The sequence below is a fragment of the Phalangium opilio genome, unplaced genomic scaffold, assembly GCF_054372755.1.
Source record: "Phalangium opilio isolate 3A_F unplaced genomic scaffold, DU_Popi_V2 ptg000013l_1, whole genome shotgun sequence".
Classification (NCBI taxonomy): Eukaryota; Metazoa; Arthropoda; class Arachnida; order Opiliones; family Phalangiidae; genus Phalangium; species Phalangium opilio.
In genome coordinates this window covers 1,649,649-1,668,979 of record NW_028324148.1, presented here as the reverse complement: position 1 = coordinate 1,668,979, position 19,331 = coordinate 1,649,649, and the positions used below count along the sequence as shown (strand labels likewise).

At 43.1% G+C, this 19,331-nt stretch overlaps 36 non-coding genes across 36 annotated transcripts; 1 reads left to right on the top strand and 35 right to left on the bottom strand.

Moving 5' to 3' along the window:
* Positions 1 to 23: 23 nt before the first annotated feature.
* Positions 24 to 96, bottom strand: TRNAV-CAC (transfer RNA valine (anticodon CAC)). The gene has a single exon. It is a non-coding gene; the product is annotated as a tRNA-Val (tRNA).
* A 63-nt stretch (positions 97 to 159) lies between these two features.
* Positions 160 to 232, bottom strand: TRNAV-UAC (transfer RNA valine (anticodon UAC)). Its single transcript has one exon. It is a non-coding gene; the product is annotated as a tRNA-Val (tRNA).
* A 64-nt stretch (positions 233 to 296) lies between these two features.
* Positions 297 to 369, bottom strand: TRNAV-UAC (transfer RNA valine (anticodon UAC)). The gene has a single exon. It is a non-coding gene; the product is annotated as a tRNA-Val (tRNA).
* Positions 370 to 705: 336 nt separating this feature from the next.
* Positions 706 to 778, bottom strand: TRNAV-CAC (transfer RNA valine (anticodon CAC)). The gene has a single exon. It is a non-coding gene; the product is annotated as a tRNA-Val (tRNA).
* A 473-nt stretch (positions 779 to 1,251) lies between these two features.
* TRNAV-UAC (transfer RNA valine (anticodon UAC)) lies at positions 1,252 to 1,324 on the bottom strand. Its single transcript has one exon. It is a non-coding gene; the product is annotated as a tRNA-Val (tRNA).
* Positions 1,325 to 1,389: 65 nt separating this feature from the next.
* Positions 1,390 to 1,462, bottom strand: TRNAV-UAC (transfer RNA valine (anticodon UAC)). Its single transcript has one exon. It is a non-coding gene; the product is annotated as a tRNA-Val (tRNA).
* A 202-nt stretch (positions 1,463 to 1,664) lies between these two features.
* TRNAV-CAC (transfer RNA valine (anticodon CAC)) lies at positions 1,665 to 1,737 on the bottom strand. The gene has a single exon. It is a non-coding gene; the product is annotated as a tRNA-Val (tRNA).
* Positions 1,738 to 2,211: 474 nt separating this feature from the next.
* On the bottom strand, positions 2,212 to 2,284 carry TRNAI-UAU (transfer RNA isoleucine (anticodon UAU)). Its single transcript has one exon. It is a non-coding gene; the product is annotated as a tRNA-Ile (tRNA).
* A 63-nt stretch (positions 2,285 to 2,347) lies between these two features.
* Positions 2,348 to 2,420, bottom strand: TRNAV-CAC (transfer RNA valine (anticodon CAC)). Its single transcript has one exon. It is a non-coding gene; the product is annotated as a tRNA-Val (tRNA).
* Positions 2,421 to 2,618: 198 nt separating this feature from the next.
* TRNAV-AAC (transfer RNA valine (anticodon AAC)) lies at positions 2,619 to 2,691 on the bottom strand. Its single transcript has one exon. It is a non-coding gene; the product is annotated as a tRNA-Val (tRNA).
* Positions 2,692 to 2,893: 202 nt separating this feature from the next.
* TRNAV-UAC (transfer RNA valine (anticodon UAC)) lies at positions 2,894 to 2,966 on the bottom strand. The gene has a single exon. It is a non-coding gene; the product is annotated as a tRNA-Val (tRNA).
* A 337-nt stretch (positions 2,967 to 3,303) lies between these two features.
* TRNAV-UAC (transfer RNA valine (anticodon UAC)) lies at positions 3,304 to 3,376 on the bottom strand. Its single transcript has one exon. It is a non-coding gene; the product is annotated as a tRNA-Val (tRNA).
* Positions 3,377 to 3,713: 337 nt separating this feature from the next.
* Positions 3,714 to 3,786, bottom strand: TRNAV-CAC (transfer RNA valine (anticodon CAC)). Its single transcript has one exon. It is a non-coding gene; the product is annotated as a tRNA-Val (tRNA).
* Positions 3,787 to 4,942: 1,156 nt separating this feature from the next.
* TRNAV-CAC (transfer RNA valine (anticodon CAC)) lies at positions 4,943 to 5,015 on the bottom strand. Its single transcript has one exon. It is a non-coding gene; the product is annotated as a tRNA-Val (tRNA).
* Positions 5,016 to 5,488: 473 nt separating this feature from the next.
* TRNAV-UAC (transfer RNA valine (anticodon UAC)) lies at positions 5,489 to 5,561 on the bottom strand. The gene has a single exon. It is a non-coding gene; the product is annotated as a tRNA-Val (tRNA).
* A 610-nt stretch (positions 5,562 to 6,171) lies between these two features.
* On the bottom strand, positions 6,172 to 6,244 carry TRNAV-CAC (transfer RNA valine (anticodon CAC)). The gene has a single exon. It is a non-coding gene; the product is annotated as a tRNA-Val (tRNA).
* A 336-nt stretch (positions 6,245 to 6,580) lies between these two features.
* TRNAV-UAC (transfer RNA valine (anticodon UAC)) lies at positions 6,581 to 6,653 on the bottom strand. Its single transcript has one exon. It is a non-coding gene; the product is annotated as a tRNA-Val (tRNA).
* Positions 6,654 to 6,856: 203 nt separating this feature from the next.
* Positions 6,857 to 6,929, bottom strand: TRNAV-CAC (transfer RNA valine (anticodon CAC)). Its single transcript has one exon. It is a non-coding gene; the product is annotated as a tRNA-Val (tRNA).
* A 473-nt stretch (positions 6,930 to 7,402) lies between these two features.
* Positions 7,403 to 7,475, bottom strand: TRNAI-UAU (transfer RNA isoleucine (anticodon UAU)). The gene has a single exon. It is a non-coding gene; the product is annotated as a tRNA-Ile (tRNA).
* A 63-nt stretch (positions 7,476 to 7,538) lies between these two features.
* On the bottom strand, positions 7,539 to 7,611 carry TRNAV-CAC (transfer RNA valine (anticodon CAC)). Its single transcript has one exon. It is a non-coding gene; the product is annotated as a tRNA-Val (tRNA).
* Positions 7,612 to 7,948: 337 nt separating this feature from the next.
* Positions 7,949 to 8,021, bottom strand: TRNAI-UAU (transfer RNA isoleucine (anticodon UAU)). The gene has a single exon. It is a non-coding gene; the product is annotated as a tRNA-Ile (tRNA).
* Positions 8,022 to 8,084: 63 nt separating this feature from the next.
* Positions 8,085 to 8,157, bottom strand: TRNAV-CAC (transfer RNA valine (anticodon CAC)). Its single transcript has one exon. It is a non-coding gene; the product is annotated as a tRNA-Val (tRNA).
* Positions 8,158 to 8,220: 63 nt separating this feature from the next.
* TRNAV-UAC (transfer RNA valine (anticodon UAC)) lies at positions 8,221 to 8,293 on the bottom strand. The gene has a single exon. It is a non-coding gene; the product is annotated as a tRNA-Val (tRNA).
* Positions 8,294 to 8,491: 198 nt separating this feature from the next.
* Positions 8,492 to 8,564, bottom strand: TRNAV-AAC (transfer RNA valine (anticodon AAC)). Its single transcript has one exon. It is a non-coding gene; the product is annotated as a tRNA-Val (tRNA).
* Positions 8,565 to 8,766: 202 nt separating this feature from the next.
* On the bottom strand, positions 8,767 to 8,839 carry TRNAV-UAC (transfer RNA valine (anticodon UAC)). Its single transcript has one exon. It is a non-coding gene; the product is annotated as a tRNA-Val (tRNA).
* Positions 8,840 to 9,377: 538 nt separating this feature from the next.
* Positions 9,378 to 9,450, top strand: TRNAV-UAC (transfer RNA valine (anticodon UAC)). The gene has a single exon. It is a non-coding gene; the product is annotated as a tRNA-Val (tRNA).
* Positions 9,451 to 11,394: 1,944 nt separating this feature from the next.
* TRNAV-CAC (transfer RNA valine (anticodon CAC)) lies at positions 11,395 to 11,467 on the bottom strand. Its single transcript has one exon. It is a non-coding gene; the product is annotated as a tRNA-Val (tRNA).
* Positions 11,468 to 11,940: 473 nt separating this feature from the next.
* On the bottom strand, positions 11,941 to 12,013 carry TRNAV-UAC (transfer RNA valine (anticodon UAC)). The gene has a single exon. It is a non-coding gene; the product is annotated as a tRNA-Val (tRNA).
* Positions 12,014 to 12,622: 609 nt separating this feature from the next.
* Positions 12,623 to 12,695, bottom strand: TRNAV-CAC (transfer RNA valine (anticodon CAC)). Its single transcript has one exon. It is a non-coding gene; the product is annotated as a tRNA-Val (tRNA).
* A 473-nt stretch (positions 12,696 to 13,168) lies between these two features.
* Positions 13,169 to 13,241, bottom strand: TRNAV-UAC (transfer RNA valine (anticodon UAC)). Its single transcript has one exon. It is a non-coding gene; the product is annotated as a tRNA-Val (tRNA).
* Positions 13,242 to 14,803: 1,562 nt separating this feature from the next.
* Positions 14,804 to 14,876, bottom strand: TRNAV-CAC (transfer RNA valine (anticodon CAC)). The gene has a single exon. It is a non-coding gene; the product is annotated as a tRNA-Val (tRNA).
* Positions 14,877 to 14,940: 64 nt separating this feature from the next.
* TRNAV-UAC (transfer RNA valine (anticodon UAC)) lies at positions 14,941 to 15,013 on the bottom strand. Its single transcript has one exon. It is a non-coding gene; the product is annotated as a tRNA-Val (tRNA).
* Positions 15,014 to 15,214: 201 nt separating this feature from the next.
* Positions 15,215 to 15,287, bottom strand: TRNAV-UAC (transfer RNA valine (anticodon UAC)). The gene has a single exon. It is a non-coding gene; the product is annotated as a tRNA-Val (tRNA).
* Positions 15,288 to 17,530: 2,243 nt separating this feature from the next.
* TRNAV-CAC (transfer RNA valine (anticodon CAC)) lies at positions 17,531 to 17,603 on the bottom strand. Its single transcript has one exon. It is a non-coding gene; the product is annotated as a tRNA-Val (tRNA).
* Positions 17,604 to 17,667: 64 nt separating this feature from the next.
* Positions 17,668 to 17,740, bottom strand: TRNAV-UAC (transfer RNA valine (anticodon UAC)). The gene has a single exon. It is a non-coding gene; the product is annotated as a tRNA-Val (tRNA).
* Positions 17,741 to 17,941: 201 nt separating this feature from the next.
* On the bottom strand, positions 17,942 to 18,014 carry TRNAV-UAC (transfer RNA valine (anticodon UAC)). The gene has a single exon. It is a non-coding gene; the product is annotated as a tRNA-Val (tRNA).
* Between the last annotated feature and the right edge of the window lie 1,317 nt (positions 18,015 to 19,331).

The window sequence follows — 19,331 nt, the reverse complement described above, 5'->3', positions numbered from 1 at the left end:
TGCCAATCACTATGGACAAAACATGTATCTACCAGGGCTCGAACCTGGGACCTTCCGCGTGTGAAGCGGACGTGATAACCACTACAACATAGATACGTAGTAATGCTGAAATTTCCAAGAGACCTAGCTTTTTTATGCCCAATCACGATGGAGAAAATATGTATCTACCAGGGCTCGAACCTGGGACCTTCCGCGTGTAAAGCGGACGTGATAACCACTACACCATAGATACGTAGTAATACTGAGTTTTCCAAGAGACCTAGCTTTTTTTATGTCCTATCACGATGGTCAAAATATGTATCTACCAGGGCTCGAACCTGGGACCTTCCGCGTGTAAAGCGGACGAGATAACCACTACACTATAGATACGTAGTAATACTGAGTTTTCCAAGAGACGTAGCTTTTTTATGCCCTATCACGATGGACAAAATATATATCTACCAGGGCACGAACCTGGGACGTTCCACGTGTAAAGCGGACGTGATAACCTCTACACCATAGATACGTAGTAATACTGAGTTTTCCAAGAGACCTAGCTTTTTTATGCCCAATCATGATGGACAAAATATGTATCTACCAGGGCTCGAACCTGGGAACTTCCGCGTGTAAAGCGGACGTGATAGCCACTACACTAGAGCTACGTAGTAATATTGAGTTTTCCAAGAGACCTAGCTTTTTTAATGTCCTATGTCGATGGTCAAAATGTGTATCTACCACGGCTCGAACCTGGGACCTTCCGCGTGTGAAGCGGACGTGATAACCACTACAACATAGATACGTAGTAATGCTGAAATTTCCAAGAGACCTAGCTTTTTTATGCCCAATCACGATGGACAAAATATGTATCTACCAGGGCTCGAACATGGGACCTTACGCGTGTAAAGCGGACGTGATAACCACTACACCATAGATACGTAGTAATACTGAGTTTTCCAAAAGACCTAGCTTTTTTATGTCCTATCACGATGGTCAAAATATGTATCTACCAGTACTGGAAATTGGGTCCTTCCGCGTGTAAAGCGGACGTGATAACCACTACACCATAGATACGTAGTAATACTGAGTTTTCCAAGAGACCTAGCTTTTTTTAATGTCCTATATCGATGGTCAAAATGTGTATCTACCAGACCTCAAACCTGGGACCTTCCGCGTGTGAAACGGACGTGATAACCACTACACCATAGATACGTAGTAATGCTGAAATTTTTAAGAGACCTAGCTTTTTTATGCCCAATCACGATGGACAAAATATGTATCTACCAGGGCTCGAACCTGGGACCTTCCGCGTGTAAAGCGGACGTGATTACCACTACACCATATATACGTAGTAATACAGAGTTTTCCGAGAGATGTAGCTTATTTTTATGCCCAATCACGATGGACAAAACATGTATCTACCAGGGCTCGAACCTGGGACCTTCCGCGTGTAAAGCGGACGTGATAACCACTACACTATAGATACGTAGTAAAATTGAGTTTTCCAAGAGACCTAGCATATTTTTATGCCTAATCACGATGGTCAAAACATGTATCTTATGGGCGTCGAACCTGATACCTTCCGCGTGTTAGCCGGACGTGATAACCACTATCCCATAGACACTTAGTAATATTGAGTTTTCCAAGAGACCTAGCTTTTTTAATGTCCTATATCGATGGTCAAAATGCGTATCTACCAGGGCTCGAACCTGGGACCTTCCGCGTGTGTAGCGGACGTGATAACCACTACACCATAGATACGTAGTAATGCCGAGTTTTCAAAGAGACCTAGTTTTTTTATGCCCAATCACGAAGGACAAAATATGTATCTACCAGGGCCCGAACCTGGGACCTTCCGCGTGTAAAGCGGACGTGATAACCACTACACCATAGAAACGTAGTAATACTGAGTTTTCCAAGAGACCTAGCTTTTTTTATGTCCTATCACGACGGTCAAAATATGTATCTACATGGGCTCGAGACTGGGACCTTCCACGTGTTAGGCGGACGCGATAACCACTACACCATATATACGTAGTTATACTGAGTTTTCCGAGAGATCTAGCTAATTTTTATGCCAATCACGATGGACAAAACATGTATCTACCAGGGCTCGAACCTGGGACCTTCCGCGTGTAAAGCGGACGTGATAACCACTAAACCATAGTTACGTAGTAATAATGAGTTTTCCAAGAGACCTAGCTTTTTTTATGTCCTATCACGATGGTCTAAATATGTATCTACCAGGGCTCGAACCTGGGACCTTCCGCGTATAAAACGGACGTGATAACCACTACACCATAGATACGTAGTAATGCTGAGATTTCCAAGAGACCTAGCTTTTTTATGCCCAATCATGATGGACAAAATATGTATCTACCAGGGCTCGAACCTGGGACCTTCCGCGTGTGAAGCGGACGTGATAACCACTACACCATAGATACATAGTAATACTGAGTTTTCCAAGAGACCTAGCTTTTTTATGTCCTATCACGATAGTCAAAATATGTATCTACCAGGGCTCAAACCCGGGACCTTCCGCGTGTAAAGCGGACGTGATTACCACTACACCATAGACACGTAGTAATGCTGAGTTTTCCATGCGACCTAGCTTTTTATGCCTAATCACAATGGACGAAATATGTATCTACCAGGGCTCGAACCTGGGACCTTCCGCGTGTTAGGCGGACGTGATAACCACTGCACCACAGATACGTAGTAATACTGAGTTTTCCGAGAGATCTAGCTTATTTTTATTCCCAATCACGAGGGACAAAACATGGATCTACCAGGCCTCAAACCTGGGACATTCCGCGTGTAAAGCAGACGTGATAACCACTACACTATAGTTACGTAGTAATACTGAGTTTTCCAAGAGACCTAGCTTTTTTTATGTCCTATCACGATGGTCCAAATATGTACCTACCAGGGCTCGAACCTGGGACCTTCCGCGTGTAAAGCGGACGTGATAACCACTACACCATAGATACGTAGTAATGCTGAGTTTTCCAAGAGACCTAGCTTTTTTTATATCCTATCACGATGGTCAAAATATGTATCTACCAGGGCTCGAACCTGGGACCTTCCTTGTGTAAAGCGGACGAGATAGCCACTACACTATAGATACGTAGTAATCCTGAGTTTTCCAAGAGACCTAGCTTTTTTATGCGCAATCACGATGGACAAAATATATATCTACCAAGGCACGAACCTGTTACCTTCCGCGTGTAAAGCGGACGTGATAACCACTACACCATAGATACGTAGTAATACTGAGTTTTCCAAGAGACCTAGCTTTTTTTATGTCCTATCACGATGGTCTAAATATGTATCTACCAGGGCTCGAACCTGGGACCTTCCGCGTGTAAAGCGGACGTGATAACCACTACACCATAGATACGTAGTAATACTGAGTTTTCCGAGAGATCTAGCTAATTTTTATGCCCAATCACGATGGACAAAACATGTATCAACCAGGGCTCGAACATGGGACCTTCCGCGTGTAAAGCGGACGCGATAACCACTACACCATAGATACGTAGTAATACTGAGTTTTCCAAGAGACCTAGCTTTTTATGCCCAATCATGATGGACAAAATATGTATCTACCAGGGCTCGAACCTGGGACCTTCCGCGTGTAAAGCGGACGTGATAGCCACTACACTAGAGCTACGTAGTAATATTGAGTTTTCCAAGAGACCTAGCTTATTTAATGTCCTATGTCGATGGTCAAAATGTGTATCTACCAGGGCTCGAACCTGGGACCTTCCGCGTGTGAAGCGGACGTGATAACCACTACAACATAGATACGTAGTAATGCTGAAATTTCCAAGAGACCTAGCTTTTTTATGCCCAATCACGATGGACAAAATATGTATATACTTGGGCTCAAACCTGGGACCTTCCGCGAGTAAAGTGGACGTGATAACCACTACACCATAGACACGTAGTAATGCTGAGTTTTCCAAGAGACCTAGCTTTTTATGCCCAATCACAATGGACAAAATATGTATCTAGCAGTGCTCGAACCTGGGACCTTCCGCGTGTTAGGCGGACGTGATAACCAGTACACCACAGATACGTAGTAATACTGAGTTTTCCGAGAGATCTAGCTTATTTTTATTCCCAATCACGATGGACAAAACATGTATCTACCAGGCCTCAAACCTGGGACCTTCCGCGTGTAAAGCGGACGTGATAACCACTACACTATAGTTACGTAGTAATACTGAGTTTTCCAAGAGACCTAGCTTTTTTTATGTCCTATCACGATGGTCTAAATATGTATCTACCAGGGCTCGAACCTGGGACCTTCCGCGTGTAAAACGCACGTGATAACCACTACACCATAGATACGTAGTAATGCTGAGTTTTCCAAGAGACCTAGCTTTTTTATGCCCAATCACGATGGTCAAAATATGTATCTACCTGGGCTCGAACCTGGGACCTTTCGCGTGTAAAGCGGACGTGATAACCACAACACCATAAACACGTAGTAATGCTGAGTTTTCCAAGAGACCAAGCTTTTTTTTATGCCCAATCACGATGGACAAAATATGTACCTAACAGGGCTCGAACCTGGGACCTTCCGCGTGTAAAGTTGACGTGATAACCACTACACCATAAATACGTAGTAATGCTGAGTTTTCCAAGAGACCTAGCTTTTTTATGCCCAATCAGGATGGTCAAAATATGTATCTACCTGGGCTCGAACCTGGGACCTTCCGCGTGTAAAGCGGACGTGATAACCACTACACCATAAATACGTAGTAATGCTGAGTTTTCCAAGAGACCTAAATTTTTTATGCCCAATCACGATGGACAAAATATGTATCTAACAGGGCTCGAACCTGGGACCTTCCGCGTGTAAAGCGGACGTGATAGCCACTACACTAGAGCTACGTAGTAATATTGAGTTTTCCAAGAGACCTAGCTTATTTAATGTCCTATGTCGATGGTCAAAATGTGTATCTACCAGGGCTCGAACCTGGGACCTTCCGCGTGTGAAGCGGACGTGATAACCACTACAACATAGATACGTAGTAATGCTGAATTTTCCAAGAGACCTAGCTTTTTTATGCCCAATCACGATGGACAAAATATGTATTTACTTGGGCTCAAACCTGGGACCTTCCGCGAGTAAAGTGGACGTGATAACCACTACACCATAGACACGTAGTAATGCTGAGTTTTCCAAGAGACCTAGCTTTTTATGCCCAATCACAATGGACAAAATATGTATCTAGCAGTGCTCGAACCTGGGACCTTCCGCGTGTTAGGCGGACGTGATAACCACTACACCACAGATACGTAGTAATACTGAGTTTTCCGAGAGATCTAGCTTATTTTTATTCCCAATCACGATGGACAAAACATGTATCTACCAGGCCTCGAACCTGGGACCTTCCGCGTGTAAAGCGGACGTGATAACCACTACACTATAGTTACGTAGTAATACTGAGTTTTCCAAGAGACCTAGCTTTTTTTATGTCCTATCACGATGGTCTAAATATGTATCTACCAGGGCTCGAACCTGGGACCTTCCGCGTGTAAAACGGACGTGATAACCACTACACCATAGATACGTAGTAATGCTGAGTTTTCCAAGAGACCTAGCTTTTTTATGCCCAATCACGATGGTCAAAATATGTATCTACCTGGGCTCGAACCTGGGACCTTTCGCGTGTAAAGCGGACGTGATAACCACAACACCATAAACACGTAGTAATGCTGAGTTTTCCAAGAGACCAAGCTTTTTTTTATGCCCAATCACGATGGACAAAATATGTACCTAACAGGGCTCGAACCTGGGACCTTCCGCGTGTAAAGTTGACGTGATAACCACTACACCATAAATACGTAGTAATGCTGAGTTTTCCAAGAGACCTAGCTTTTTTATGCCCAATCAGGATGGTCAAAATATGTATCTACCTGGGCTCGAACCTGGGACCTTCCGCGTGTAAAGCGGACGTGATAACCACTACACCATAAATACGTAGTAATGCTGAGTTTTCCAAGAGACCTAAATTTTTTATGCCCAATCACGATGGACAAAATATGTATCTAACAGGGCTCGAACCTGGGACCTTCCGCGTGTAAAGCGGACGTGATAGCCACTACACTAGAGCTACGTAGTAATATTGAGTTTTCCAAGAGACCCAGCTTATTTAATGTCCTATGTCGATGGTCAAAATGTGTATCTACCAGGGCTCGAACCTGGGACCTTCCGCGTGTGAAGCGGACGTGATAACCACTACAACATAGATACGTAGTAATGCTGAAATTTCCAAGAGACCTAGCTTTTTTATGCCCAATCACGATGGACAAAATATGTATTTACTTGGGCTCAAACCTGGGACCTTCCGCGAGTAAAGTGGACGTGATAACCACTACACCATAGACACGTAGTAATGCTGAGTTTTCCAAGAGACCTAGCTTTTTATGCCCAATCACAATGGACAAAATATGTATCTAGCAGTGCTCGAACCTGGGACCTTACGCGTGTTAGGCGGACGTGATAACCACTACACCACAGATACGTAGTAATACTGAGTTTTCCGAGAGATCTAGCTTATTTTTATGCCCAATCACGATGGACAAAACATGTATCTACCAGGGCTCGAACCTGGGACCTTCCGCGTGTAAAGCGGACGTGATAACCACTACACTATAGATACGTAGTAAAATTGAGTTTTCCAAGAGACCTAGCATATTTTTATGCCTAATCACGATGGTCAAAACATGTATCTTATGGGCGTCGAACCTGATACCTTCCGCGTGTTAGCCGGACGTGATAACCACTATCCCATAGACACTTAGTAATATTGAGTTTTCCAAGAGACCTAGCTTTTTTTAATCTCCTATATCGATGGTCAAAATGCGTATCTACCAGGGCTCGAACCTGGGACCTTCCGCGTGTGAAGCGGACGTGATAACCACTACACCATAGATACGTAGTAATGCCGAGTTTTCAAAGAGACCTAGTTTTTTTATGCCCAATCACGAAGGACAAAATATGTATCTACCAGGGCCCGAACCTGGGACCTTCCGCGTGTAAAGCGGACGTGATAACCACTACACCATAGAAACGTAGTAATACTGAGTTTTCCAAGAGACCTAGCTTTTTTATGTCCTATCACGATGGTCAAAATATGTATCTACCTGGGCTCGAGACTGGGACCTTCCACGTGTTAGGCGGACGCGATAACCACTACACCATATATACGTAGTTATACTGAGTTTTCCGAGAGATCTAGCTAATTTTTATGCCAATCACGATGGACAAAACATGTATCTACCAGGGCTCGAACCTGGGACCTTCCGCGTGTAAAGCGGACGTGATAACCACTAAACCATAGTTACGTAGTAATACTGAGTTTTCCAAGAGACCTAGCTTTTTTTATGTCCTATCACGATGGTCTAAATATGTATCTACCAGGGCTCGAACCTGGGACCTTCCGCGTATAAAACGGACGTGATAACCACTACACCATAGATACGTAGTAATGCTGAGATTTCCAAGAGACCTAGCTTTTTTATGCCCAATCATGATGGACAAAATATGTATCTACCAGGGCTCGAACCTGGGACCTTCCGCGTGTGAAGCGGACGTGATAACCACTACAACATAGATACGTAGTAATGCTGAAATTTCCAAGAGACCTAGCTTTTTTATGCCCAATCACGATGGACAAAATATGTATCTACCAGGGCTCGAACATGGGACCTTCCGCGTGTAAAGCGGACGTGATAACCACTACACCATATATACGTAGTTATACTGAGTTTTCCGAGAGATCTAGCTAATTTTTATGCCAATCACGATGGACAAAACATGTATCTACCAGGGCTCGAACCTGGGACCTTCCGCGTGTAAAGCGGACGTGATAACCACTAAACCATAGTTACGTAGTAATACTGAGTTTTCCAAGAGACCTAGCTTTTTTTATGTCCTATCACGATGGTCTAAATATGTATCTACCAGGGCTCGAACCTGGGAACTTCCGCGTATAAAACGGACGTGATAACCACTACACCATAGATACGTAGTAATGCTGAGATTTCCAAGAGACCTAGCTTTTTTATGCCCAATCATGATGGACAAAATATGTATCTACCAGGGCTCGAACCTGGGACCTTCCGCGTGTGAAGCGGACGTGATAACCACTACAACATAGATACGTAGTAATGCTGAAATTTCCAAGAGACCTAGCTTTTTTATGCCCAATCACGATGGACAAAATATGTATCTACCAGGGCTCGAACATGGGACCTTCCGCGTGTAAAGCGGACGTGATAACCACTACACCATAGATACGTAGTAATACTGAGTTTTCCAAGAGACCTAGCTTTTTTATGTCCTATCACGATAGTCAAAATATGTATCTACCAGGGCTCAAACCCGGGACCTTCCGCGTGTAAAGCGGACGTGATAACCACTTCACCATAGACACGTAGTAATGCTGAGTTTTCCATGCGACCTAGCTTTTTATGCCTAATCACAATGGACGAAATATGTATCTACCAGGGCTCGAACCTGGGACCTTCCGCGTGTTAGGCGGACGTGATAACCACTACACCACAGATACGTAGTAATACTGAGTTTTCCGAGAGATCTAGCTTATTTTTATTCCCAATCACGAGGGACAAAACATGGATCTACCAGGCCTCAAACCTGGGACCTTCCGCGTGTAAAGCAGACGTGATAACCACTACACTATAGTTACGTAGTAATACTGAGTTTTCCAAGAGACCTAGCTTTTTTTACGTCCTATCACGATGGTCTAAATATGTACCTACCAGGGCTCGAACCTGGGACCTTCCGCGTGTAAAGCGGACGTGATAACCACTACACCATAGATACGTAGTAATGCTGAGTTTTCCAAGAGACCTAGCTTTTTTATATCCTATCACGATGGTCAAAATATGTATCTACCAGGGCTCGAACCTGGGACCTTCCTTGTGTAAAGCGGACGAGATAACCACTACACTATAGATACGTAGTAATCCTGAGTTTTCCAAGAGACCTAGCTTTTTTATGCGCAATCACGATGGACAAAATATATATTCTACAGGGCCGGTAGGCCCTTGTAGATATGACTTGATACTCTTCTTTAACGTTAAAGCAAAATTCACATGCTTTTTCCAATTTTCCTATGGAGATTAACATGGGGTTTTTCGTGATATTTAACCACCTCTAACTGAAAAACTACAGCGAAGTTACTTTTCGGAATACTCTTAATTTAACAATTAAGTATTCAGGGTGTGCGATCGGCTAGTTTAATCAGAAAAAATTAAGTCTAAGTATGTTAATTTTAGTTAATTACAGAAGTACTTGTTTCGACCATCGTGATTGGACATAATAATAATGCTAGAGCTCTTCGAAAACTCAGATTAACCAAGTATCTATGGTGTAGTGGTTATCACGTCCGCTTTACACTCGGAAGGTCCCAGGTTCGAGCCCTGGTAGATACATGACTTGACTATCGTTATTGGACACAATAATAAGCTAGATCTCTTCGAAAACTCAGAATAACCAAGTATTCATTGTGTAGTGGTTATCACGTCCGCTTTACACGCGGAAGGTCCCGGGTTCGAGCCCTGGTAGATACATGTTTTGACCATCGTGATTCGACATAATAATAAGCTAGATCTCTTCGGAATCTCAGTATTACCTGGTATGTGTAGTGTAGTGGTTATCTCGTCCGCCTAGATACATTTTTTGACCATCGTAATTGGACATAATAATAAGCGGTAAAGAAAACATAATTACTCAAAATTTAATTACATTAAGACTGAAGCAACAGATATTATATAAAAACGTCTTGGTTTGGACCAAGGCTGAAAAAACAAACGATATGTGTGAGGTTTATCAATTGACTGAAGTTTCAGATATTGAAATTTTTTCTAGTTATTTTTATACACTCAATCCTTAATCAATATTTAATTCAATCAACTGATTTTACTGTTAATCGACCTAGTCCCTCTAAATTAATTGAAAAAATTACATATCTACGCTTTTTCAAGAACAATTACATTTTCCGAAAACATTTTATCATGAAATTAATTATTTTGAAGGGATTTCGTGTCGATGCTCACTAACTTGTGAGCATCTTGACCGACATAGTTTTAATTGTTGCTGGCTTGACAAATTTTCAAGTTTGCACCAAAAGAAGTTTAAATCTGTTTTATGTTGTTGATAAGACTGTCGTTTAGAGTGAATGTCGTCTACTTAAGACAAAGCGACAAAGTTTATCCTGTGTGGTAAAGGGTAAAGATCACATGAACAGAAATACTTCTCAGACTTGTTATATTCATTTCCCGCGGAAATAATATGGTTAAACACATCATTCATTACTAGTTATGCCAAGAAGGTCACATTTCACTCCGACACCCCCTCCCTTCCTCTATTTTCCCAATATATGGCATTTTATAATCACCAGTGGTTTCAGTGTATGGGTCATCTGAGCTGTCGCAACACGCTCAGCCAATATTACCATAGACTGAGTTATGACCAAGAAATTCTTAAGTACGGAAAAGGAAGTTCCAGTGCAACTTTACCATCAAAGAGGCGACAATAGAAATGTAGCATTTCGATATACGAAATTAAATGTATGAATTCGCGCAACACCCTTGTTTGGCATCCACGATCAAATATTTACATTTTCCATTCGAGTTATGCCAAAGTTCGCTTGCTTTTTTTAGACATCCAGTAGAACATTTCAAATATTCAATACTGTATCCTCAAGATGATAAATTAATTTCATGATAAAATGTTTTCGGAAAATGTAATTGTTCTTGAAAAAGCGTAGATATGTAATTTTTTCAATTAATTTAGAGGGACTAGGTCGATTAACAGTAAAATCAGTTGATTGAATTAAATATTGATTAAGGATTGAGTGTATAAATATAACTAGAAAAAATTTCAATATCTGATACTTCAGTCAATTGATAAACCTCACACATATCGTTTGTTTTTTCAGCCTTGGTCCAAACCAAGACGTTTTTATATAATCTACCAAGGCACGAACCTGTTACCTTCCGCGTGTAAAGCGGACGTGATAACCACTACACCATAGATACGTAGTAATACTGAGTTTTCCAAGAGACCTAGCTTTTTTTATGTCCTATCACGATGGTCTAAATATGTATCAACCAGGGCTCGAACATGGGACCTTCCGCGTGTAAAGCGGACGCGATAACCACTACACCATAGATACGTAGTAATACTGAGTTTTCCAAGAGACCTAGCTTTTTATGCCCAATCATGATGGACAAAATATGTATCTACCAGGGCTCGAACCTGGGACCTTCCGCGTGTAAAGCGGACGTGATAGCCACTACACTAGAGCTACGTAGTAATATTGAGTTTTCCAAGAGACCTAGCTTATTTAATGTCCTATGTCGATGGTCAAAATGTGTATCTACCAGGGCTCGAACCTGGGACCTTCCGCGTGTGAAGCGGACGTGATAACCACTACAACATAGATACGTAGTAATGCTGAAATTTCCAAGAGACCTAGCTTTTTTATGCCCAATCACGATGGACAAAATATGTATATACTTGGGCTCAAACCTGGGACCTTCCGCGAGTAAAGTGGACGTGATAACCACTACACCATAGACACGTAGTAATGCTGAGTTTTCCAAGAGACCTAGCTTTTTATGCCCAATCACAATGGACAAAATATGTATCTAGCAGTGCTCGAACCTGGTACCTTCCGCGTGTTAGGCGGACGTGATAACCACTACACCACAGATACGTAGTAATACTGAGTTTTCCGAGAGATCTAGCTTATTTTTATTCCCAATCACGATGGACAAAACATGTATCTACCAGGCCTCAAACCTGGGACCTTCCGCGTGTAAAGCGGACGTGATAACCACTACACTATAGTTACGTAGTAATACTGAGTTTTCCAAGAGACCTAGCTTTTTTTATGTCCTATCACGATGGTCTAAATATGTATCTACCAGGGCTCGAACCTGGGACCTTCCGCGTGTAAAGCGGACGTGATAACCACTACACCATAGATACGTAGTAATGCTGAGTTTTCCAAGAGACCTAGCTTTTTTATGCCCAATCACGATGGTCAAAATATGTATCTACCTGGGCTCGAACCTGGGACCTTCCGCGTGTAAAGCGGACGTGTTACCACAACACCATAAACACGTAGTAATGCTGAGTTTTCCAAGAGACCTAGCTTTTTTTTATGCCCAATCACGATGGACAAAATATGTATCTAACAGGGCTCGAACCTGGGACCTTCCGCGTGTAAAGTTGACGTGATAACCACTACACCATAAATACGTAGTAATGCTGAGTTTTCCAAGAGACCTAGCTTTTTTATGCCCAATCACGATGGTCAAAATATGTATCTACCTGGGCTCGAACCTGGGACCTTCCGCGTGTAAAGCGGACGTGATAACCACTACACCATAAATACGTAGTAATGCTGAGTTTTCCAAGAGACCTAGCTTTTTTATGCCCAATCACGATGGACAAAATATGTATCTAACAGGGCTCGAACCTGGGACCTTCCGCGTGTAAAGCGGACGTGATAGCCACTACACTAGAGCTACGTAGTAATATCGAGTTTTCCAAGAGACCTAGCGTATTTAATGTCCTATGTCGATGGTCAAAATGTGTATCTACCAGGGCTCGAACCTGGGACCTTCCGCGTGTGAAGCGGACGTGATAACCACTACAACATAGATACGTAGTAATGCTGAAATTTCCAAGAGACCTAGCTTTTTTATGCCCAATCACGATGGACAAAATATGTATCTACTTGGGCTCAAACCTGGGACCTTCCGCGAGTAAAGTGGACGTGATAACCACTACACCATAGACACGTAGTAATGCTGAGTTTTCCAAGAGACCTAGCTTTTTATGCCCAATCACAATGGACAAAATATGTATTTAGCAGTGCTCGAACCTGGGACCTTCCGCGTGTTAGGCGGACGTGATAACCACTACACCACAGATACGTAGTAATACTTAGTTTTCCGAGAGATCTAGCTTATTTTTATTCCCAATCACGATGGACAAAACATGTATCTACCAGGCCTCAAACCTGGGACCTTCCGCGTGTAAAGCGGACGTGATAACCACTACACTATAGTTACGTAGTAATACTGAGTTTTCCAAGAGACCTAGCTTTTTTTATGTCCTATCACGATGGTCTAAATATGTATCTACCAGGGCTCGAACCTGGGACCTTCCGCGTGTAAAGCGGACGTGATAACCACTACACCATAGATACGTAGTAATGCTGAGTTTTCAAAGAGACCTAGCTTTTTTATGCCCAATCACGATGGTCAAAATATGTATCTACCTGGGCTCGAACCTGGGACCTTCCGCGTGTAAAGCGGACGTGATAACCACTACACCATAAACACGTAGTAATGCTGAGTTTTCCAAGAGACCTAGCTTTTTTTATGCCCAATCACGATGGACAAAATATGTATCTAACAGGGCTCGAACCTGGGACCTTCCGCGTGTAAAGTTGACGTGATAACCACTACACCATAAATACGTAGTAATGCTGAGTTTTCCAAGAGACCTAGCTTTTTTATGCCCAATCACGATGGTCAAAATATGTATCTACCTGGGCTCGAACCTGGGGCCTTCCGCGTGTAAAGCGGACGTGATAACCACTACACCATAAATACGTAGTAATGCTGAGTTTTCCAAGAGACCTAGCTTTTTTATGCCCAATCACGATGGACAAAATATGTATCTAACAGGGCTCGAACCTGGGACCTTCCGCGTGTAAAGCGGACGTGATAACCACTACACCATAAATACGTAGTAATACTGAGTTTTCCAAGAGACCTAGCTTTTTTATGCCCAATCACGATGGACAAAATATGTATCTAACAGGGCTCGAACCTGGGACCTTCCGCGTGTAAAGCGGACGTGATAACCACTACACCATAAATACGTAGTAATGCTGTGTTTTCCAAGAGACCTAGCTTTTTTATGCCCAATCACGATGGACAAAATATGTATCTTACAGGGCTCGAACCTGGGACCTTCCGCGTGTAAAGTTGACGTGATAACCACTACACCATAAATACGTAGTAATGCTGAATTTTCCAAGAGACCTAGCTTTTTTATGCCCAATCACGATGGTCAAAATATGTATCTACCTGGGCTCGAATCTGGGACCTTCCGCGTGTAAAGCGACCGTGATAACCACTACACCATAAATACGTAGTAATGCTGAGTTTTCCAAGAGACCTAGCTTTTTTATGCCCAATCACGATGGACAAAATATGTATCTAACAGGGCTCGAACCTGGGACCTTCCGCGTGTAAAGCGGACGTGTTACCACAACACCATAAACACGTAGTAATGCTGAGTTTTCCAAGAGACCTAGCTTTTTTTTATGCCCAATCACGATGGACAAAATATGTATCTAACAGGGCTCGAACCTGGGACCTTCCGCGTGTAAAGTTGACGTGATAACCACTACACCATAAATACGTAGTAATGCTGAGTTTTCCAAGAGACCTAGCTTTTTTATGCCCAATCACGATGGTCAAAATATGTATCTACCTGGGCTCGAACCTGGGACCTTCCGCGTGTAAAGCGGACGTGATAACCACTACACCATAAATACGTAGTAATGCTGAGTTTTCCAAGAGACCTAGCTTTTTTATGCCCAATCACGATGGACAAAATATGTATCTAACAGGGCTCGAACCTGGGACCTTCCGCGTGTAAAGCGGACGTGATAGCCACTACACTAGAGCTACGTAGTAATATCGAGTTTTCCAAGAGACCTAGCGTATTTAATGTCCTATGTCGATGGTCAAAATGTGTATCTACCAGGGCTCGAACCTGGGACCTTCCGCGTGTGAAGCGGACGTGATAACCACTACAACATAGATACGTAGTAATGCTGAAATTTCCAAGAGACCTAGCTTTTTTTATGTCCTATCACGATGGTCTAAATATGTATCTACCAGGGCTCGAACCTGGGACCTTCCGCGTGTAAAGCGGACGTGATAACCACTACACCATAGATACGTAGTAATGCTGAGTTTTCCAAGAGACCTAGCTTTTTTATGCCCAATCACGATGGTCAAAATATGTATCTACCTGGGCTCGAACCTGGGACCTTCCGCGTGTAAAGCGGACGTGATAACCACTACACCATAAACACGTAGTAATGCTGAGTTTTCCAAGAGACCTAGCTTTTTTTTATGCCCAATCACGATGGTCTAAATATGTATCTACCAGGGCTCGAACCTGGGACCTTCCGCGTGTAAAGCGGACGTGATAACCACTACACCATAGATACGTAGTAATGCTGAGTTTTCCAAGAGACCTAGCTTTTTTATGCCCAATCACGATGGTCAAAATATGTATCTACCTGGGCTCGAACCTGGGACCTTCCGCGTGTAAAGCGGACGTGATAACCACTACACCATAAACACGTAGTAATGCTGAGTTTTCCAAGAGACCTAGCTTTTTTTTATGCCCAATCACGATGGACAAAATATGTATCTAACAGGGCTCGAACCTGGGACCTTCCGCGTGTAAAGTTGACGTGATAACCACTACACCATAAATACGTAGTAATGCTGAGTTTTCCAAGAGACCTAGCTTTTTTATGCCCAATCACGATGGTCAAAATATGTATCTACCTGGGCTCGAACCTGGGGCCTTCCGCGTGTAAAGCGGACGTGATAACCACTACACCATAAATACGTAGTAATGCTGAGTTTTCCAAGAGACCTAGCTTTTTTATGCCCAATCACGATGGACAAAATATGTATCTAACAGGGCTCGAACCTGGGACCTTCCGCGTGTAAAGCGGACGTGATAACCACTACACCATAAATACGTAGTAATACTGAGTTTTCCAAGAGACCTAGCTTTTTTATGCCCAATCACGATGGACAAAATATGTATCTAACAGGGCTCGAACCTGGGACCTTCCGCGTGTAAAGCGGACGTGATAACCACTACACCATAAATACGTAGTAATGCTGTGTTTTCCAAGAGACCTAGCTTTTTTATGCCCAATCACGATGGACAAAATATGTATCTTACAGGGCTCGAACCTGGGACCTTCCGCGTGTAAAGTTGACGTGATAACCACTACACCATAAATACGTAGTAATGCTGAATTTTCCAAGAGACCTAGCTTTTTTATGCCCAATCACGATGGTCAAAATATGTATCTACCTGGGCTCGAACCTGGGACCTTCCGCGTGTAAAGCGACCGTGATAACCACTACACCATAAATACGTAGTAATGCTGAGTTTTCCAAGAGACCTAGCTTTTTTATGCCCAATCACGATGGACAAAATATGTATCTAACAGGGCTCGAACCTGGGACCTTCCGCGTGTAAAGCGGACGTGTTACCACAACACCATAAACACGTAGTAATGCTGAGTTTTCCAAGAGACCTAGCTTTTTTTTATGCCCAATCACGATGGACAAAATATGTATCTAACAGGGCTCGAACCTGGGACCTTCCGCGTGTAAAGTTGACGTGATAACCACTACACCATAAATACGTAGTAATGCTGAGTTTTCCAAGAGACCTTGCTTTTTTATGCCCAATCACGATGGTCAAAATATGTATCTACCTGGGCTCGAACCTGGGACCTTCCGCGTGTAAAGCGACCGTGATAACCACTACACCATAAATACGTAGTAATGCTGAGTTTTCCAAGAGACCTAGCTTTTTTATGCCCAATCACGATGGACAAAATATGTATCTAACAGGGCTCGAACCTGGGACCTTCCGCGTGTAAAGCGGACGTGATAACCACTACACCATAAATACGTAGTAATGCTGAGTTTTCCAAGAGACCTAGCTTTTTTATGCCCAATCACGATGGACAAAATATGTATCTAACAGGGCTCGAACCTGGGACCTACCGCGTGTAAAGCGGACGTGATAACCACTACACCATAAATACGTAGTAATGCTGTGTTTTCCAAGAGACCTAGCTTTTTTATGCCCAATCACGATGGACAAAATATGTATCTAACAGGGCTCGAACCTGGGACCTTCCGCGTGTAAAGTTGACGTGATAACCACTACACCATAAATACGTAGTAATGCTGAGTTTTCCAAGAGACATAGCTTTTTTATGCCCAATCACGATGGACAAAATAAGTATCTAACAGGGCTCGAACCTGGGACCTTCCGCGTGTAAAGCGGACGTGATAACCACTACACCATAAATACGTAGTAATGCTGAGTTTTCCAAGAGACCTAGCTTTTTTATGCCCAATCACGATGGTCAAAATATGTATCTACCTGGGCTCGAACCTGGGACCTTCCGCGTGTAAAGCGGACGTGATAACCACTACACCATAAATACGTAGTAATGCTGAGTTTTCCAAGAGACCTAGCTTTTTTATGCCCAATCACGATGGACAAAATATGTATCTAACAGGGCTCGAACCTGGGACCTTCCGCGTGTAAAGCGGACGTGATAGCCACTACACTAGAGCTACGTAGTAATATCGAGTTTTCCAAGAGACCTAGCGTATTTAATGTCCTATGTCGATGGTCAAAATGTGTATCTACCAGGGCTCGAACCTGGGACCTTCCGCGTGTGAAGCGGACGTGATAACCACTACAACATAGATACGTAGTAATGCTGAAATTTCCAAGAGACCTAGCTTTTTTTATGTCCTATCACGATGGTCTAAATATGTATCTACCAGGGCTCGAACCTGGGACCTTCCGCGTGTAAAGCGGACGTGATAACCACTACACCATAGATACGTAGTAATGCTGAGTTTTCCAAGAGACCTAGCTTTTTTATGCCCAATCACGATGGTCAAAATATGTATCTACCTGGGCTCGAACCTGGGACCTTCCGCGTGTAAAGCGGACGTGATAACCACTACACCATAAACACGTAGTAATGCTGAGTTTTCCAAGAGACCTAGCTTTTTTTTATGCCCAATCACGATGGTCTAAATATGTATCTACCAGGGCTCGAACCTGGGACCTTCCGCGTGTAAAGCGGACGTGATAACCACTACACCATAGATACGTAGTAATGCTGAGTTTTCCAAGAGACCTAGCTTTTTTATGCCCAATCACGATGGTCAAAATATGTATCTACCTGGGCTCGAACCTGGGACCTTCCGCGTGTAAAGCGGACGTGATAACCACTACACCATAAACACGTAGTAATGCTGAGTTTTCCAAGAGACCTAGCTTTTTTTTATGCCCAATCACGATGGACAAAATATGTATCTAACAGGGCTCGAACCTGGGACCTTCCGCGTGTAAAGTTGACGTGATAACCACTACACCATAAATACGTAGTAATGCTGAGTTTTCCAAGAGACCTAGCTTTTTTATGCCCAATCACGATGGTCAAAATATGTATCTACCTGGGCTCGAACCTGGGGCCTTCCGCGTGTAAAGCGGACGTGATAACCACTACACCATAAATACGTAGTAATGCTGAGTTTTCCAAGAGACCTAGCTTTTTTATGCCCAATCACGATGGACAAAATATGTATCTAACAGGGCTCGAACCTGGGACCTTCCGCGTGTAAAGCGGACGTGATAACCACTACACCATAAATACGTAGTAATACTGAGTTTTCCAAGAGACCTAGCTTTTTTATGCCCAATCACGATGGACAAAATATGTATCTAACAGGGCTCGAACCTGGGACCTTCCGCGTGTAAAGCGGACGTGATAACCACTACACCATAAATACGTAGTAATGCTGTGTTTTCCAAGAGACCTAGCTTTTTTATGCCCAATCACGATGGACAAAATATGTATCTTACAGGGCTCGAACCTGGGACCTTCCGCGTGTAAAGTTGACGTGATAACCACTACACCATAAATACGTAGTAATGCTGAATTTTCCAAGAGACCTAGCTTTTTTATGCCCAATCACGATGGTCAAAATATGTATCTACCTGGGCTCGAACCTGGGACCTTCCGCGTGTAAAGCGACCGTGATAACCACTACACCATAAATACGTAGTAATGCTGAGTTTTCCAAGAGACCTAGCTTTTTTATGCCCAATCACGATGGACAAAATATGTATCTAACAGGGCTCGAACCTGGGACCTTCCGCGTGTAAAGCGGACGTGTTACCACAACACCATAAACACGTAGTAATGCTGAGTTTTCCAAGAGACCTAGCTTTTTTTTATGCCCAATCACGATGGACAAAATATGTATCTAACAGGGCTCGAACCTGGGACCTTCCGCGTGTAAAGTTGACGTGATAACCACTACACCATAAATACGTAGTAATGCTGAGTTTTCCAAGAGACCTTGCTTTTTTATGCCCAATCACGATGGTCAAAATATGTATCTACCTGGGCTCGAACCTGGGA